Source organism: Agelaius tricolor, unplaced genomic scaffold (assembly GCF_023055355.1).
Source record: "Agelaius tricolor isolate 1412-34295 unplaced genomic scaffold, bAgeTri1.0.p SCAF_26, whole genome shotgun sequence".
Lineage (NCBI taxonomy): Eukaryota > Metazoa > Chordata > Aves > Passeriformes > Icteridae > Agelaius > Agelaius tricolor.
This window is the reverse complement of record NW_027269286.1, coordinates 6,359,890-6,380,303: the sequence shown is the minus strand read 5'-3', so window position 1 is coordinate 6,380,303 and position 20,414 is coordinate 6,359,890. Positions and strand designations below refer to the sequence as shown.

Sequence of the window (20,414 nt, the reverse complement as noted above, 5' to 3'; positions counted from 1 at the left end):
ACCTCTGTTCTAGAAGTCATGTGCCTGCCTTTTCACCCACTCCTCCACCACTCCGATTTCTTTCATGATCATTTCTCCAGCCCATCTCTTCAGGGTGTTCTCAGAAGGGAGAGGGGAGTGAAGATCTAGTGTACGGTTGTTGGGTCAGGTTTGTGGGAAGGCCTTTTATTCCAGGAGAAATTCAGGAAGCCTGTGTGAAGGAAAACAGTTTGCTGTGATTAGAAAGCAGGCAACAAAACAAAAAGGCAGAGGCTTTCTGGGTAAAGTTTCCCCAGGGACTTGCTGCAAGCCACAGTCCCACTATGAAGATGCTTTTCATTTACAATCACAGAATCATTCAGGTTGCCAAATCCACCACTAAACCGTGTCCCCAAGTGCCACATCTACAGTTTCTCCAGGTACCAGTGTGCTTCTGGTCTTGATAGAGTAAACAGTAATCAGGTTGTATTTTACTTCACCCACAATGTATTTCTAGAGCATATTTCTGCCATTGACAAGTGGCAGAAGTGCAAGGAGCATGAACCCATCTCCAACACACATGCAGGAAAGGTTCATCCAGCATCCCAGTCATGGAGCTGCCTGATGGCAGGAAAAAGTCATCAGCACCAGAAACTTTAAATTTTCTTTCCCAGAGTAAAACCAGAAACATTGCTCCAGTGACACAGTGTCCTCTTCTGCTTGGGCAGGCAACTTAAGGCTGGGGCTGGTAACTGCAACCCATGTGACAAAGCCTCTTGATGGGTGATGCAGCTGGCAGGACTTGGATAGGATCCTTCCCCTCAAAAGCTGCAAAAACAAGACTGGCTTACTTTGGGTCTTTAGCTCTGTTTTAGCATTTGATAAAACACATGGCATTATAGTCAGGAGAGTCTGCCTCTCCCCCCAAGACGCTGCCCAAGGAGTAGACAATAACAAGTAGCATTGATTTATTGCTGCAGAGGAGGTAGAGAAAGAGGAATGTAATAAATGCTGAGGAGATGAGAAATGCACCCATTCCCTCACCCCCTACACACTCACAGGCACTCTGGAGAGGGAGAGGAGGTTATCTGCCATGAACCAGCACATTGCTGAAATTCTAATGAAACAAGAGTCAAAGCAGGTAGGAGGTGGTAGAAATGCTGAGCTTGATGCCCATTTATCATCTTCAAATGCTGAACCCAAGTTGGAGAGGAATGTTGAGAGAAGGGCACCCTTATTATTTGCAAAAATATTTAGTAAGAAAAATAGAGCTAGCTATTTCCTATGTGTAATTAGAATAAATAAGCTTTATTCCAAAACAAATCAAACTCCCTCTTTGAAGGAATACTAATAAGCTTGGCAGAACAGGCACACAAATGTTAGAAAACACTAATTTAAAATTACCTTTGATACCTTAATGCATCTCCCATACATACAAGAATTATGCAGACACGTTTTGGGTTGTCTGATCAGGCAGTATTTTCCCACACAGCTCCTTCCTTCAGTACACAAATTAGACCCACTTTGTGGCTATGGAAGCACCTCTTCTTCATGTTATTCCAAAAGCTAGAAGGGAATAAGGAACAGGACTGTGGGACACAAAAAAGTACAAAATTACATCCTTGGATATAACCCTTTGTTGCAGAGAGTTGGGAAATACTGTTCATCCAGACTTCTCATAGGTGGGTCCTAATTGTGTCCTTTTACTTTCCAGGTGCCTACCTTCCAAGCCCAGTGGTTTGGTGTGCAGAAATGCTGAGCTCCCAGTCTCAGCTGGAGACAGGCAGAGAGATGCTTCAGTGATTCACACCCTCGTGTCGTACAGTAAGTGCTCTGAGAAATCAAGCCCCAGTGGGTTCAGGCTTGGCAGCTGCACTGCTGACTTAGATGCCCATTTGCCAAATGACAGTATCATGATATCTCATCACAGAAAAGTTCTGCTAAAATGAACCAGCTAATGGCTGGGGAGCTCTTGTTCTGCAGTGGCAAGCACTATAGAAAATCCCATGAAGAAAATATTTCAGGATTCAAAGAGCATGGTATAAATCAGGAATATAGTGGAAAATAACAGATTGAAATAGCTGCTTGCCAGCTGAGACATGTTTTTCTAGTGCACAGGATGAGGCTGAAGGACTTTGAATACATGAAGAAACCCCAAGTACGTGTGTGCAATTAAAGACAAAATTAAAGGGAGTTAAGTACTGTTGCATGACATCCACATGACTTATCAGCAGGGTAAACACCATGATGCTGAGATTTGCCAAGGCAGCTAAAAGACCACACCTGTGGGGTGAGAGCTGGCTCTTACACTATGTGGGAGATAAAACATGCTGTCAGCAGTGGTTTCTCACGTAAACACTGACAGCAGTGGACTGGTGAAATTTAGGAACCAGCCCAGTCCAGGCTATAGATTAGTGTTTTCTCTTGGGTGCAAAACTTTAAATGGTTACCCTTGTACCTTCTGCCTCACACCCTTGCAGTTGGCTCACTGCAAACTTTCCCCAGTCTCAAAAATTCAGTCCAGTTCTGTGAAGTCTGGTGTTTGACCCATTCTCCCACTTTAAATCATGGTATACTGCCTGTGTCAGCCCACCTCACCCAGGCCCTCCATCACTCTTCCCACAGTAACCATCAATTTGAGTCGTGCCCATATAGTCCAATTCTGTTTTGGTCAAGGTCTGTTTTCCTTTCTCTCATACAATTATCTTTTCATTTACAGAGCACTGGAGAGTCTCAAAGGGTTAGTCATATCATTTTTTTACAAACCAATCTTTTCCCTCAATCTAAGTCTTGGCCATGAGGAACAACTACACAAAGTTTTTCTCTCTATCTAAAGTAATTCAGCCTCAGGCAAACACCTGGACTGGAAAATTTTACTCCCAGTGGTCAAATTTTGGCAACAATGTAAATGACTGGTAAATGAGAAATCTGAATAAAATGCAAAACTGTCAGAGCCACCTGTAAAAACCTTGAACTCTGGACAGAGCTCACTGCTTTAGTGTCCCCAGCCTCAGATGTCTGTCCTGGCCATGTGTTGTGTATTTCAGCTCAGAGCTGGGTATGCACCAGCCTCCCATTTAGCTCTGTCACCCTTGTTTCCATCAAAAGGAAAGCTGCAGTGTGACCTGGATGACTGTAGGGCCAGGACCTCCTCAGCTCTGTTCCCTGAGCTGGGTAGATATGAACCCCAAGAGAAGCTCCTGAGCCCTTGAGATGAGCCCTCCTGACATGTCCCAGTGAGGACAGTGGTGGAGCCATGGACTTTTATCTTCAGAGGCAGGCAGGAGATGGTCCCTCAATCCCTCAGGACCTGCTACCCTAACAGATCCCCAGGGGTACTTGGTGGTGACCAACATGGTCAGCAGGGTCTTGCTGTAGGGTGCAAAACCATTCCCCTCCATTTCTGACAATGTGAACACCCAGCCTTCAGCATACCCTGTTACACGCTAGTGTAACATTAAACATTAACTGGAAATAAGTGAAGGTCTCCAGCTCTTTCTCCTTACTGTGGATCTATTCTCTGGCCTTGAGCAAAATGCTAAATTTTTCTGGGAACCAATTTCCTCAGCTAATAAAGTCTGTGGTTGGATGCAATGAGGATCAATTTATTAATGTTTGTGTAGCATGGGAATGTCCTTGAGGGGAAGGCTCAGGGGAGAGCAGCATTGTTACTCTTATCTCCTCCAAGTTAGTATCTAACACATCTGCTCAGCCTGACTCAGTCCCCCATCTAGCCTTTTGCCTACTAGAAAGTATAGCAGAGTTTCTACAGTACAATGAAGCATTGGAAATAAACCGAGACAGGGATTTATAGCTGCACTTTCTTGCAATGTGTTATAATAGCCAGCATTATTTAATCACAGAAACATGATCTGGCCACAGCTAACTAGCTTTGCTCAGGTGTGCTTGTAAATTTAATTTGAGTTCCTCTACCTTGTGCAGAAGTTGAATGCAGGCTAATGTGTGTGCTGGAAAAATAACAAATCGTATTATGGTATAGAACAGGAAACCTTTCAGTTTCACAATAAAATAATGCAATTCAATGCATGCAGTATTTATATAGCACCATTCAGAAATATATTTTAAATCTTTTTACAAACCACTCGCATGCTATACCACAGCCAACATGTCAAATACTATTAAAGAGAAGAAAGCCATTGTAAAAACAAGTCTTCAATATACATTTAAACAAAGCATTCATTGGGAGAGGAGCCCACTAACAATTGGAACTATATAGTTATTATTAATACAGGTCCTGATAAGAAACTGAATCCATGGCATAAAATATTTATCCAGTATGTTCTCCACATAAACACCAGTATAGTGGGTTTTATTTTAAAAAGAGTGTCCTGAATGGCAGGATGGATGAGTTTGGATGCCCTTTTCCACTTGCATTATCCCAGCAAATGAAAAATGAAAAAAGGAGGGAAAAGAAGGTGGAACAGAGGCAAAAGGTGTGACAAACTCAAATCCTCTCCCTCATTCTGCTGCCCATGTGCTCTCCATGGTATCCAGTGCCTGATGCTTGCTGCTTACTCCATTGTGTTCCCTGACCCACCCACTGACACATTGCCATTGATCACCCACATAGCTTTAAGCATTTCCACCCCCCTGCACTGAAAGCTTTTGCAAGGCAGCTGAGGGACCAACCACTGTAATGGGTCATGTGGTAGGAGGAAGCACATTTTGGGCCATGCACATCCCTCTGCATCAGCTCTGGGGCCTGACAGACCCCTCACAGCCACCTGGTTGGGCAGAGGTCCCTGCTCCTGGGGACTGAGGGGTGACTGCTGCTATGGGGCTTTGGCTGAGAGAGGCACAGGCTGCTTGGCTGCTGTGTGATGTAGCTTCTACACTTCTGCCTTGGCAATGCACCTGTGGTAGGAAGCATGGGAGAGAAGCCAGAAAGAAACCACTATATTGGGAATGTACTGTTCAGTAGTACAAACAGCTGTGAAGAAAGGACCAAAAACTGCCCTTGAAGTCTTATCCTGACTTGGTTGTAGGCAGTCTTGCTGCTGCCTTCAGAAATATTTTTACAGTCCAAAATGACTAGAGAGTATCTGTGTTGGATTTATCATAACAACATAAGAGCATGTGCCAAAATAGTATGTCTAGCCCTGGAAACAGAAATGACCTAGCTTTTCATCAACAAAGAAGTTGGAGAATAGTATACAAATATTAAATATTATTGACTTCTTTTCAGATGCACCTTATGAATAAAACTGAATGCTGGTTCACTTGGATTCCTGGAAAACCTTATCTCTAAATTGTAATGTCAAATTAATATAGTAAAGAATTTATAACTTGTGCTTCTCAGAGGTTGTTTCACAGCTTGATTGCTTGCCAGCAGTGCTTTGTCATTCACTACTTCCCACTGGCATTATCTTAAAACTAATACCAACAGCCAGTTGTTCCAGAGAGCTTAACTGAAATGTGCAATACTGGGAGACACAGCCAACACAACAGTTCCCACTTCATGTGCATTTATAATGACACAAGAAGTGGTGCTTATTGTACAGTCAGCTCTGGTGCTCTCTGAGATGACTCACCTTCTCTCACTCTGCTATGCCACGCTGACTTTTACACATATCGTCTATCTGCACGGTTAGCCAGACTCATCCTCTCTAACTCTGAGCTTTTTGGCTGGGATCCTTAAATTACAGCCTGTCTTTGCTTTAGGCTCTTCCTACAGTCAGAGCAGGGGAACATGCACCTCACGAAGGTGGTTCTGCTCCTTGGTGGGCTGAATCATTGCCGGAAGGCTGCACTCCCTCCCTGTTGCTCCATTGACTGGGGAAGGAGCCCCAGGCAGGGCTGGCAAGCCTGCTGTGTGCCTGCCCCAACCAGCCCTCCCTGCTGCTGCCAGTGGGCTGAGAGGAGGCCTTGGAAGGTGTGAAAGCCTTACTGACGCTTGTCGGCGGTGACTCGACTGCTGGCTTGGGCAATCCAGTTCAATAAATAAATGCACACAGCCAAGCCCAAGATGACTTAGGTGGCAGCCCCACTCTGAATTGGAGAGGTGCCCCACCAAGCCCCGGAAGCTGCAGGCAGGCTTTCCCAGCTTGCAGCGGCTGCACTTGCACAGTCAGTGCAAATCACACAGCCCCTGACCTCATGCAGAGTTCTCCCCAGGCTGTTTCCAGACAAAGCCCTCATTTCACCTCTCCTTCCATCACAGCACTTTACCTTTGCTTGTTTCCCAAGTGCTTACCATGTCCCTGCTGCCTGTTTCCTCAGCTGCTGCCTCACACATGCTTCCTCCAGTGTTCTCTGGGTACACCCTCTCCCTCGAGCATTTCTCTCCTGCATTGCTGCTGCTCTTTCCCACCAAGCACAATTTCACCCCTGAGTTTCAGACAGCACTCCAGACATTCCCTAGACTCCAATTCTTTGGGGTCATGTCCTGCAGAAAGCATCCACTGCCTCCAGGGACCTCAAGTCCCTTCCTCATGGGGAAGATGATAATTAATCATAGAGCTGCAGCACTGGGTTTTGGCTCCAGCCACAAACCAGTCTATGGTCAGAGAAAGAGAGTGGAGCAGCCCAAGGGTGTTACAGATATTTTCATGGAGTAATGGCTCCCCAGTACCTTGGTACATGGAGTTACCTTCTCTAAGCCTGCTAAGCATCTGATCTGCACTGTTCCGCCATCCTGTGTCTTTTGGGTGTGAGGTAGAAATCATTTTCCTTAACTTTTAATGTTTCTAAAATGAAATAATTTTTAGGCTGGAAGTCTCTGCTTGTTAGTGTAAAGTTACAGACAGGGACTAAGGGGTTTCTTGTGTAGGTGTGCAGGCTTCTTGGCAGGAGGCATACAATCCTAAAATGGCAGCCGGATTATGGAGTGACATGGCAAGTGTCCTGGTCCACAGGGTGTAGGATACTGCAGGCATGTGACAGCCCAGTCCCCTGGACCTGGGATGCAACAGGGGATGGGATGCAACATCCTGGGATGCAACAGGTCCTTTTCACAGCAACAACAAACCAAACTGTGTATTTTCCACCCCAATCTTTACTCTTCATGTCTGCCATCAAGCCTAGAACAACACAGATACTCTATAAAGCAATCTCCTGTCCACATTAGAATAAATGTACGGTCCCAGCATTATTTCCCCCTTCTGGTCTGGGCAAAAAATGAAGAGCAGGATTTTTGCCTCTGGCCTGAAGAGACTAGAGTCAGACTTTTCATCCTTGCTGAAGAGTCGACTATTGTAACTATACACCACGAGAGGGTTATTGCATTTACAGAGAATGAACTCAAGGCTCAGCATTTGAGGAGCATTGCTCACAGAACTACAAAGAGCTCTGCATGGCCTATTAATAGATTTGGTCATGGCCCAGTGCAGCTGTACGCCGACTGAGCAGGACAATATGTTCTAATGGTGTTTAGTTGGCTGATTACCACATCAACTTACTTTTTTACCCCCACGTTACTACTTCATTTCCCTCCTACTGTTTCATGCTGCTGATTGATCCAGAGCTGTGGGTAGAGGAAAGAAATGTATTTATATTACAGCATAACTGATCTATATTGCCAAGTTAGAAGTGTGTAAATGGAGGGCAGGTGTATTTCACAGCTGCTTCATCTCTGTTGTTTTGCTCCCATGAGGAGCAAAGCAGTGTATGTGGGTGGGTTGGGGAGTGGGAAGGAGCAGGTCAAAGCACTGTTTGTATGACATGACAACCAGTGAACTCTTGCACCTGCGTGCCAGCCTCAGGCTGTCAGAAGCATCAGAGACTGAAAAAAAATCCAAAATGTAACAATTTCTGCTCTAGTAGGGCATGTATGTGTGCATAACAGCACCTCAGCAGAGAAAAAGTTCCTCTTGTCGAAAATACAGCACAACATGGAAGATCCTTGTTACCCTGATTTGTCAGAAATATATATACTGTCCTCTCTCACCTCCAAACTAGCTTTCCAGGCTTGGAAGGTCTCTCTGTGCCTGCAAAGGCCAGCCTTGCCCAGCCCATGCAGAGCTGAAAACCCCAGTGTCACCATGGCAGGGCTGTGGAGCTCAGGCTGAGGTGGCTTGGTTGTTGGTGATAAAAACAGAATATAAGTCCAGTCTTGTGAGCAGTGTGGGGCACACAATTCACTGACAAGGTAGGCCAATGGTTTGTGCTTTTTTGGGTCCATTCCTTGCATGGGCAGAGCCAATAAATTAGAATCACAGAACAGCCTGAGTTGGAAGGGACTCAAAAGGATCTTTGAGTCCAACTCTTAAGGGAATAGTCCATATAGGGATCTAATATCCTGAACTGGGAATATCTCCCAGTTCAGAGGAGCACCCAGGGTCACAGAGAGTGATGCTCTGTGAGCTGCGTCTGGCTCATGATTGGTGGTGCAGGCTCTGTAACTTTCCTTGGTGCGTCAGGACCCTTTTGCAAGAGCCTCTGACTCAGCTGTGAATCTTACTGTCAAAATCCTTGTACAGGATGTTATCCTTAGGAAAACAGAGATTTAGTTTGGTCCCAAAATGGATATATTTGAATCCACACACCTGAAGTCTTCTGACAGTAGCACTCATGGTGCAAAAAGCTGCAGTGCTGCAAGATCCAGCAGTTACCTTCTTAACCACTTCTTACAAGTGTTGAATAGCATCACAGCTATTTTGAAGGTGACATTTTGAAGAACAGCTCCAAGCTCCTTTTGCCTGTTCAGAGCTGAAGGAGTAGCTAGAGCAAGAGAGCCACAGCAGCCAGAGCAGCAGCAGCAATGGATGGTGCTGCTGAGGTGCTGCAGCAGCAGAAGCACCAAGTCTCACAGCGAGCATCTGGCTTTGGCACACCACCATTAACAAAGAAAGAAGGCACAGAGTAGAGCTCCGTGGCAAGTTCCAGGCAGGGGAGCCAGGATGTGGCAACTCCATGAGTTAGCCCTGCTGTGATAACTCCACAGATGCGTTCTCCTCCCCTAAAATAAACCTAAGTTTGTCAGTACACATGGGATAAGCTGCCTCAAATTTTCCATGGAGTAATATTTCGGAGACCAGGCAGTCATGCTGGGAGCTGTTGCCGTTCTAGAAGGTCACACCCAAGTTTGCCACAAGGTCACTTTTCACATTGCCAAGCCTACACAGGGGAGAGTGGCCAACCCAAATCGATGGAGGAATGCAAACAGAGCGTCTCAGCCCGGCGTCCTCGTAGCCACCTCAGCATAACCCTGTGGGTGAAGAGTGGATGAGAAAGGAAAAGAGAAAGGCAGAAGGAGAGAAAGTTCTGTGAAGCAGAAAGGAGAAGGCATTTGGGCTTTTCTCAGTTGTTGCATGGGGCTTTCTTTTTAAGATAATTATTTTTAAAATACAGCTCTGCAGCATGAGATAAATGTCCTGTTGTTCCTGTGGGATATTTAAAAGTGACTCATTGAATATTTCAATAGCAATGTATTATTCTAGAGAAGGAAGACTTGACAGTGAAAGAGAGACTTCACTAAAAATAAGGAGCGGGCAGCAGTGTACTGAAAATTCTGCTCTGCAGCCCAGTAGGCATCTTGAAATTTAGCTGTATATCTGTTTTTAAAAGTTTGGCTTTATTTAGTGGTGTAAGTTGGCAGTGGCCTCTTGATTTCCACTGAAGTAGACTGGTTGATACTGGAGAAGGAATGAATTTCATTATGTGTGTTAAAAAGAAAAAAAAAAAAGAAAAAAGAAAAACCTGGAGGTTTTGATGTGGAAAATGACTTCTCCCTGACATTAAGAAATACTGTAACACTGCTCCTCCCTATAATGCCGGTACCAAGACCACACTTTTTATTTCAGGTATAGCATGATGTCTGGAAAGATGAAGTTCAGAGACTTCAAGAAGTGATGAATTCGTCATACCCCCTCAGGACTTATTTCAATGCTTAATTAATTGCTGTTAAGGTGTGCACCTTATTGCTAGCTGAAACATTGTTATCTTCAGCCTCCAGCCATGGGATCTTGTTATGTGTTGCCTGGTAGATTAAAGAGTCTCTACAATAAAAATCTATGCAAAAAATTCACTTGTTACAGAATAAAAATTGGGTGAGGCATATCAAATTGCAGGTTTATAGGTCACAGGAAGGTTTTTGAATAATTTTGTGCTGATTGCTTGTAACAAATGCTGACACCACATTTAGAAAAGAATGATAGCTCTTCTCAGTAATTAGGGAAGCCTGAAGGGCCTGAATATGAGTATGGTTTCAGATGGACTGTAAGCCTTAAATTTGGAGAATAGTTTCCAGCACTATATTTTTCTTGAATGGTTCATCTGGGTTTCTTATCTTCTTTGCCAGGTGAGTCACTTCCAGTGAAAAGTACAATTGTTACAAAGAGCTCAAGAAGAATAAACAAAAGACATGGGATTGTTCTCCTCTCCCTAAAGTGAGCTAAAATCACAGCCTTTGCCTGGTCAGGGTTCGGACACATTTGGAACATATTCACACCTCACGCTCTGCATTCTTCTTGCAAATAATACATAATTATGGAGACATAGCCCCAAGTGGAAAAGGCTGTTTACACAAGCACATACAGCATACAGAAAATAATACTTTTGACATGCCTGCTTTAGAGATACTTAACAAGTTAATTTCTTTTTATTTCACTTGAGGTCTGTCCTAGCATGCTAGTAGCTGGGCTCTAAATTGCTGCCTTACAGGGATTTCCAAGAGAATTGTGATTTTTATTATTGTTTTCTGAATCTCCTCCAGTTTACAGATGTCTCTTTTGTACTGAGGCACCCCTTTGTCAAACCACCATGTAAGGAAAATCAGTAACGAGGTAGTTGCTGTGCAGCATAACAGTTTTCAATTCCTGATGCAGGGAAAAGGAAAGCCAAGGAACAGGATGTGTGACAATGAGCACTGTGAAGCCTCCAACAGCCAGAAAACATCACACAATAATTGAATGGTTTGGGTTGGAAGGGGTCTTAAAGGTCATCTGGCTCCAATCCCCCTGCCATGGGCAGGGACACCTTCCACTAGACCACATTGTTCAGAGCCCCATCCAGCCTGGCCATGAACACTTCCCGGGACAGGGCATGCACAGCTTCTCTGGTCAGCCTGTTCCAGTGTCTCACCATGCTCACAGTAAAGAATTGCTTCCTAATATCTAATGCAAACCGACCCTCTTTTCCATTTAAAGAAAATTCCATTTTCCATTTTCCATTTTCCATTCCCCCTTGTCCTATCAGTACAAACCATAGCAAAAAGTCCCTGTCCTGTAGCCCCCTTTAGGGACTGGAAGGTTCCATAAGGTGTCCCCGGGGCCTCCTCTTCTTTCAGGCTGAACAGCCCTGATCATCTTGCCTTGTCTTCACAGGAGAGGTTCTCCAGCCCTCTGATCATATTCATGGCCTCTTCTGGACTCACACCACCAGATCCAGTTAGGCTCCCCAGAGCTGGATGCAGCACTCCAGGTGGCATTTCACAAGAACAGAGCAGAGGGGCAGAATCCCATCCCTCACACTGCTTGGGATGCAGCCCAGGACATGGTTGTCCTTCTGGGCTGCAAGTGTACATTGCCAGGTCATGCCCAGATTTTCAGCAACTAACACCCCCAGACTTTCTCCTTGAGGTTGCTCTCAAAGAAGAGGTTCCTCACAGCCTACCTGTCTCCTTCAAACGGGGCACACAATAAGCTCCGCCCCCCACGTGGAGGAAACTGGATTCTCATCCCCCATCACCTCAGAAGCATCTCCACAGCCTTCAATGCAATCCTAAGCACCAGAGTCTGAATTTGGGGCTGATGGCTTTCTGACATGCTCACTGACCTCTGTGCAGAAAGGCAAGGCTCACAGAGCTGCCAAGAGAGACAGCAGGCAGGCCAGGAAATGACAATGCCCTAGCAGGGGAGTCCCTGCCCTGGGAAAAGAGGAGTGCCAGGGCCAACTCATACACGTTGCATCATTAGGTAAAACAAATAAATAGTGTTTAAAGTAAGGAGGGGAGCTGGTTGGACTCAAGCATTGGCATGCTGCCTCAGGTTTTGTGGATACACTGCAGGGTGTTTTTGAACCTGAGCCTCTTCTTACCCTTAAAAGGGGGACATGGGACTTTTCTTGTTTGTAGCCAGACAAGGCTCAAGTGGGAATACTTCAACTAGGTGCATGAAGCCCAGGAAGTGCCTACAAGACATTCCCAGTGGCAAGAAGTCAAGCAAAAGAGGGAGGAGACCTGCATGGATGAGCAAGGAACTGCTGTCAAAACCCAGACATAAGCAGGAGATATGTGAGGTGGAAGCAGGGACCACCCACCTGGGATGAATATCAGGATGTTGTTAGAGTATGCAGAAATGCAGGTAGGAAGCCCAAGGTTCATTTGGAATTTAATCTTGCTAAGCATGTCCAGGATATCTTCAAATACCTCAATAACAAGAGGAATTCTAAGGAAAATATGTGTCCTCTGCTGAAAGGAACAGGAACAGAGGTTGCAGAGAAGGCTGAGATACTGCATGTCTTTTTTGTTTCAGTCCTCACTACCAAGGCAAACCCTCAGGAACCTCTGACCCAGTGGACCAGAGAGGAAGTCTGGTCCCTTCCATCCTTATCTGTTCCATGATTCTTCTGAACTTCTGGCATTTGCTCAGGCAGGATGAGCTGTCCTGCCCTGAAAGAAAGATCATTCCAGGTGAGGCTAAAAGATGTGCTCCATAGCTGGCACATGGCCAGGTGACATTTCTGGTAGTCATGTCCTCAGCTACCTTAGGAGATGTACTCTTGAAAAGAAAATCTAATTATATGTTAAAAACACCATTTGGGACTTCTAGCCTAGCAAAATTATCTCTTTGGCTGCATACTGATTTTCTACTGGAAGACACAAGAGCCAGGAAAAGAGAAAAGGCAATTCTGTGAGGATCAGTGTGAGAAGAAGCTGATGCATGGACTAACCTGCAATGAGTATCTTTGAGAGGATACTGCAATTTACATAGAATGAACTTGTCAAGCTGCTCTCAATACTATGGACACCATCTGTAACACTTAAGGTCCATATCACACACAACTCTCTGAAGACAGCACAGTTGTCTTTTCTCAATTTTTTTTCTCACGGAATTCATGTGTTAATATATATTAGATTTCCAGGACTGTACTCCTCAACACAGAGGAAAGAGGACATGGTAACATACAATTTAAATTGAGTGCTATTGAAAAAGAGATTTGTGAAACCTGCATTGGCTTATGATGGAACATTGACCTCCCTCTAATGGGGTCACTACATACTTAGAGTTGTTCACGTTCATCCTCATCTGTTGTTAAACCCAGTTCATGAGCTCTGAACCTCCTGAATTTGTGAAGCCAAGGCTGCAAATCCCAGGAGAATGGGCACTGCTAGTTTCCAAGCCAGCAGAGACTGCTCAGGGATTGCAGCTTTTTGTGACACAGGTTAAACATGCATTCATCAGGGGCTTTGAGATCACCCACTGATAATGCTAAGAAATCACCTACATGGTCCTGTGAGGTGACAGAAACCCTGCCACCCCTCTCTCACCCTCTCTTCCTCTTCCCATACAATGTACATGTCTTTATTTGAAACTGAAAATAGAGCAGGTACATGAGAAGGAGAATTCATCTTTTCTGAACATCACCACAAGCATGCCAGCCTCTTATATGAAAAAAATATCTTGGCCAGGATGGGAAATTATCCTCAAGCACACTATTTTTAATGAAGACACCAGGAGTGGTATTCCATGCCTGTGCAGAAAAAAACATATTATCTGAGCCATTTGTAGCCAACCAGATTTGGGAAGAAGAATGTATCAGCACAGCAGGGACTCTGCAGCAGTTCCATGCCTGTTCTGTTGCATGGTCCATAATGTGCACACCTAACAAGATGGTGTTAGCATTTAGGCAGTGGATATGCAAGGGAGGTGGTGTTAACCCTTTCAGTCTCTCCCATATGCACAGATGTCTCTTATCTCTGCCTCTGTTTAAAAAAAGAAGGCTCAATAAATGCAGAAACAGACAAATTGCTGCTGAAGAAAACATGGAGAGACACCAGCAAGGGGCACATAAAACATCTGAAGAATTACTCCCTCAGGAGAAGAAAACTTGTGATGACGCACTACTCAAGACTACAGCCCAGGCTGTTTTTTAAGGCTTTTGAATTCCTTTCTCCCTTCCTGACCTTTTATGAACAGATCAGGGCTTTCTTTGCAAGTGTCATGGGAGGATGTGTCTGTCTTCCTTGGCTATCTGCTTGCAGCTTTTAACAGCAGGCTTCTCACACTTGTGCTAAGTGGGACTTAATGATATGTCAACAAGTGTGCCCGATTAAAGGAGAAGATAACCCATTAAGTGGTGTTCTTTCAGAACAGATAACCTGCAACTTGGAAGCAATATGCTGTTTTAAAAACAGGATAGTTTGTTTACAAGTCATGTCAGGTTAATAACGTTCTTGAGTCCTAGATGACCAGGACATCCACAACAAGCCTTACCTGGCTTATCTAATTTCTTTGCTATTGTGTCTGTGTAATTAGGCAGAGAAACAATCATGCTAGGGGAAAGCATCCAGACTCATCAAATATCACATATCCCCTTGTTTCTTTCACCCTGAGTCTGTAGGTTTTTGAAAGACAGCACTGCTTGAGTCACTGACATTCATTTTCAGTGCTCAGGTCAGTTCACGACCTCCATCAGAAACTCCTGATGGATGGGATTGCCTGGTCTGTGTTTGGTTTCCAGAGAAAAGGGGCAAGATGGGATTATGACATACTGCTTCTCACATGTAGGAGAGTTAGCTTATTTTCCCAGCAGTGAATAAGGGGCCACCAGTATATTTTTCAGATGAACAGTGCACTCTTGTTTATTCCCTTCTTGTACAGATTTGATCATCCTATACCCTATCCTGCCAGCTGAGAGAGGTGTAACCTGAAGGGAATGCTGATGGCATCCATGTAGGTATGTGATACCCCAAGGTTATTAGCAAGCATAAGATAACTAGAGCTCGAGCCCTGTCCTTCTGAAGTACTAAGGAAAGCTTACTCATGACTCAATATGGAAAGTGGAAGCGTAAGCTCTCCCTTGACAGTCACAAGATCAGAATCACTGTCAGCAGAATGAAAACTTATTGTTTAGGGCAACATATTACACTAAAAGAAGGGGACAAATCAGCTGAAGGCAGATGCTGAACCACCCTGACCCCCTTTTCCCTCCTTACTCATCGGGGCGTGTGCTCCCGCAGACACAGGGCGGTGTGGGTGTGGGCACACAGGGAAAGTTGACGCGCTGTTCATGGGATGGTGTTCCAAGGTCCATCACGTAAATGCTGCTCTGCTCCCCATGACGTTTCAGCCGAGCCAGACATCACTGCTTCCACCACGTCCCCTGGGAGCTGCCCTTGCAGCCTGCTAGCATTACAAAGGTTACTCAGTTTATGTTTTGCTTTGTTCAATTTAATCTAATTGCTCTTAGCCATGAAAGTCCTTTAACCACACTAAACAATTCCTCTTCCTCACTGGAGTTTACACCCATCAAATACTTGTAGATAGTTATCGTGCTTCCTTTAGTCATTGTTTAGCCAAGAAATACAAGTCTAATCCAACTTCTGCTGGTGTAACGCTGAGCTAGGGAGGAATAAAGCCTGCCTAATGCAGAACATAAGGTGGACTACTTCAGCATAAAGCTTTTTAAGAACTTCCCTCTGGCAGATAATTCACAGTTGGCCTCAAAAGAGGCATTACTAGCCAGGAGGAGGGCAAGTCAAGAGGAGCTAAAAGATGATCAGATTTAGGGCTTTGTCAGTCAGGTTTTAGTGGCTGGGATGATACAGGACAGATTCAAGTATTCCTCAAAGCTGAGTCCTCTCCAGCCCAGACCAGTGTTGGGAGTGGGTTAACCATCTGCAAACCATGATGACACATGCTAGTCCATGCTGATCCATTGCCTGGAAGAATGCAAGCTGGACTGTGTCTGTAATTGAAAGGACAGAGTATGAATGAATGTGAGACAGTGTCCAGGCTCCTCCCTGACCATTTTCTGTTTTCCAGTACACACACAGTACACAGTACACTCTGCCCCTGGCTGAGCAGAGGGCTCACAGAAGACGTGAGATGGACACAGCATTCAGTCCCTGCTCTTGGGCACACTCGCCCCTGCAGGCTCTGGGGACTGGAGTTCAGAGCACTGGTCTGGAGGGCACAGTCTGCCCTCTGTCACTGAATTCATGTACTCATAGGACATCATACCATTTTTGTTTCTTGCCCATGTTCTCACCTCATCTTCTGTCTCTCTTTTTTTTGGCATTGATTTCCAGCCTCTGCATTGCTTCTAATGCATTTTAAATTATCACTTTATGAATATTCAGGATTAATTTTTTCAATACTAGGAACAGCACAAGACTTCAGAAGCGGGAGAGACACCATTAGCTTGTTCCAGGACTGTCTGGAGCAATGTAGAAGAATCTATTTCACCAGGTGAACAACCCTTTGGCCATGTGCATCAGTGCTCTGGCATTTCATGCTAGGAAAATTAAGTTTAACTAGAACTGTCATATTTGAACTTCCCCACCCACTGAGGTACATGGTCATTGGCACACTCAAAGTAAACACCTGCTCCCTCCCTACACAGCATACCTTTCCTCCTTTGCCAGGCTACAGTGGGAACCAGCTTGGTCCTGCTTTGCACTGTGCACTTTCTGGATGGGTGCAGCAGCCAGCCCTGCACCACTCCTGGGCCATCTGTTCTGCTGGCAGCAACCAAGACCTACAGCACTACTGCCATTTCCAGCAGCAACAGATTTCTCCTCTGGTCTTCTGGACAGCACCATGAAAAGCAATGCTTCCAGCAGCAAACTAGAGTGTGACTATGCCAAATAGCTTCCTTGCAGTCTTTCTCAGCCACAGCTGAGCATGCCTTATGGACATAATGTCATATTTCAAGATGCACAGAGTGCTGGTTTAGTGCTGGAGGGCTTAGCCAGGCTTGGTCTCTCATCCTGGTGCCTACTAGGAGCAAAGCCTGGACTGAACTACACTCATAGCTGTACCTGAAGGTTATTTCAAAGCTAGCCTACTTGCTTTCTAAAGACAACCCCAGCTGAGCTGTTAGTAGTGCAAAGTGAATGACTGGAGGGACCCTGACCAAGGGTGGTACTGAAGACACAGCTTTCCCCAAACCAGTACATGTTTCCCTTGAGAAGCACCTGAAAGCAAGAAAATATTCACACTGAGATCTGTGGCATGCTACTGTGCTTTTCATGCCCTTTTCAGTTAGCACTTCAATATTCATGCTAAGCATGGTGAGCTTCTCCAAGTAAAGAGAAGTTCACTGTGCCCAGGGTAGCTGTTCATGCAGATTCCAGCCTTTATTTCTCCTGGAGAGGTCAGTCTTCCATGTCCATACCTTGACATGGAGTGGGGAGTCTTGAGAGCTGCTGCTTGGACTCTTGCACAAAGAGACCCTAACCCCAACCAAGCTCATCAAGGATGTATCCCCAGATCACACAGAAGCCCTCTCTCATACGCTTCTTGTACGGCCAGAGGAGAAGATACTTGCACAGAGATGAAGTGAAATGACCAATTCTCCTCTATACCCCACTCCTCTCCAGCTGCTGGATTAGGCCACTGGTATCAGTTAGGCTTGGAAAGGCACAGCTGTGGCTCTGGATTTGTCCTTAGTGGTCTTCATGTCTCTCTCTGTGTGCCTAGCCTCTTCTATCCACCACATTCCTTCCTTGGTTTGCTAGGGCAGCTCAGCCCCAAAAAGCCATCACTTGTGCTTGGCTTGCTTCAGCCCCTATAAATTCAAGCTGTTTATTACACATGACTTCATATTTGTCTCAAATGGCTCCATATTTGTCTGGATATTCTTTTCCCTTCGTGCTCCTTAATTGTTTCCCCAAACGTTTTCCTGGCTTGTATTTTTTTGGGGCATGGCTGTGTTAGGAATAGGAAGAAAAAGGAATAGTTTGTTCTGACTACAGATGTACTGGCTTATCCAGAACTAATTTTGGTAGGAGTCAGCCAACACAAGGTGTCTGAGCCAGCACTTTTCATGGTGTCTGCTGATTTTTCTCCAGAGAGTCATTTTTCTAGGCAGTGTGCTGGAAGTGCTTCCCCTGCCCACAGGGCACACACAGGTTTTGCAGTATAAAGGGGAGATAGAAGGTGCCTACACTGCACCAATCCTCTTCCTGCAGAGCCAAGGAAGAGTCACCTTTTTCTTGCTTTTTTTCAGAAAAAAATTTCCTGGAAACTTTGGAGGCATTTGTCTTGGTCATAACCACTTTGTACACACACTGGAGAGCTCCTAATAATGTAAATCCATTAGGCTTAAACGATAAAAGCAGAAAATAACATCATAAGACAGATGAAAAAGAGACTGGCTATTATGGGTTAGATCTATATTTAGCACCTTGGATTCAAAAGCACTGTAGAATCACGGAAATTAAAAACAGACCAGAGCATCCACTCCATGCAAATACAAGAGGTATGGGAGAAGGCAGAGCAAACTGTTCTTGCTTTCTCCAGAATCCCTCAAACACAAAGGGCACCAGGGGTGGGGGCAAAGGGAATGGTAAGCAGTAGGTCCAAACTGAAGAGAGGTCTTGGGAGGCAAAGAGAGATCAATGAGCCACTCAGTGAGTGCAGGAAGGGACACCTAGGACACAGCAGCCCCAGTCACTGCTCTGTCTCCTGGGCATATGGTGAGAAAACAATATGTTATTAATAACTCACAATAACTAGCCTGTTATCATCTATTCGTATCAAACAATGCTGAGGAAGGAACTGTACAAATTAAAAGCACAATATTCTTTAATTACAACAATTAGAATAATAATAATAATAATAATGTGAGGACACTCTGCCTCCCTTACATAATATACCAGCCAAGGTAATACAAGGAACTCAGTCTGGTCAGTTCCTCCATGTCATAACCTCCAGATGCCTCGACTTAAAAGATAATATGTCAGAAACCTGTCTCCTTTAGCAGCATGGTAACCCCTACATGACCCCAGCCATGCACTCAGGACAGACCAGGGGCTCTGCCAAGCCCACCTCTGAAGCAGCAGGAGCAGGCTCTGTGTGGTGTAGGTGGGGCTTTGGGGACACCCTGTCCTTCTTGCCCACAAAGACAAGCTTTCCCCCTGTACCTGTTCAGCAGCTGGTGAACTGGAGAAATTGGATTCTTCCAGTGACTGGGGGGTTTGTCCACTGCATGAGTCCTGGATGCATCTCCAGAAGGTTTCCCTCTCCACTCTGCTCAAAGGGCAACAGCTGGAGGCTCCTGCACAGGTGCTGGTCCCACCTTGCCACAGGTGTCTTAGCTCTTCGCTGACCAGAAGCAATGCAGCAACATCTCTGTAGAGGAATGATGTCCAGGATAATCAGAGCAGACAAAACTATCTTAAATGAACATTTTTAAAGAGTTTGAAATCACCAAAGAGTCATGAATGATTAAATGAGACTTGGACAAAATGGAGAAAAGAGTCCAAGGATGGGATAAAACCCTGAGCTGTATTTTTGCTAGTATCTCTAAGCAGGATAAATTCCTCCAGTTAATTAGTAGCCTTCTATTTCTCTGTCTGACTTTAATGATGCTCCCTTTACCTAAGACAAGAAAAGCCCTCTCCCTCCTCGCTCTCCTTCTAGAAGTTTATCCCAATAACTACCATCACAGTGCAATGAAGTTATGCCTACATAAAGGAAAACATCTGAACTTCTACAAGAAATCTTACTCACCAGAAGTTTTTAAAGCCTGCACAAATGGAGAAAGAAAGCATAAAAAAGTCTTGTGGGTGGCAATGGTGGGTATCCACATTCCCATGCTTAAACTCAAGGGTGATCATTCAGTTTAGCTGTGCACTGTACTTTGCAAAGCTCTTCCACTGTTTCCCACTGGTTAATTAGAAAATGTTAAGTCTCAAGCAATTTGGGCTGCTCTATACTTAAGTCCAAAAATGACAAGGAAGTAAACATGCTTCTGGGATGACCTATTACTATTTAAAACAGGGGTGGGTATGGAAAGTGAAGTTTATATACCCTTGGGATGCAGACAAACACTGAGGGCAATAACAATGGCATCTGCTGATGGTTTGGGGTCATGGGCTGTAAACTGCTTGTCTGTACAGAGAGAATTCCTAGGGGCAAGGCTTCATGTGCAGCTCAGGGTGGATTTCTTGGCAGAGAGCATGTGAAAAGGGTGTTTGTGGTCATGGTTTGGCTTGCCCTGTATTAATACATATGTATATACATAAAATTACAGTTTGTTGAAGAGGAAAAAAAAACCCAAGCAAGTCACCCAGCTGATGCACCTGTGACACTGTGCCTGACAGCACAACAGAGGCTGCATTGATCTGAATGGCTTGCACTTTCTTCATCACACAGGTGCATCCACTAAAAGGGTGGGTGTTTACATGGTTCCCACTGGTTTTCTTATTTAAAATACTATTTCATCCAACACCCGCTTTATTCTTTCCCGAGCACTCACCACATCTTCCTTACCACTGGCTGACATCCCCCCAGTAGTCATGGCCTGATAGAGATTCTCCTGAGATCACT

The 20,414-nt window shown here is 44.9% G+C and overlaps 1 long non-coding RNA gene across 1 annotated transcript in view; it reads left to right on the top strand.

The window, feature by feature from the left end:
• Window positions 1–20,414, top strand: part of LOC139600330 (uncharacterized) — a 152,842-nt gene that overhangs the window by 108,275 nt on the left and 24,153 nt on the right. The window contains exon 2 of the long non-coding RNA XR_011682486.1: window positions 1,673–1,782. This is a non-coding gene — a long non-coding RNA (uncharacterized lncRNA). The remainder of the gene's footprint in view (window positions 1–1,672; window positions 1,783–20,414) is intronic.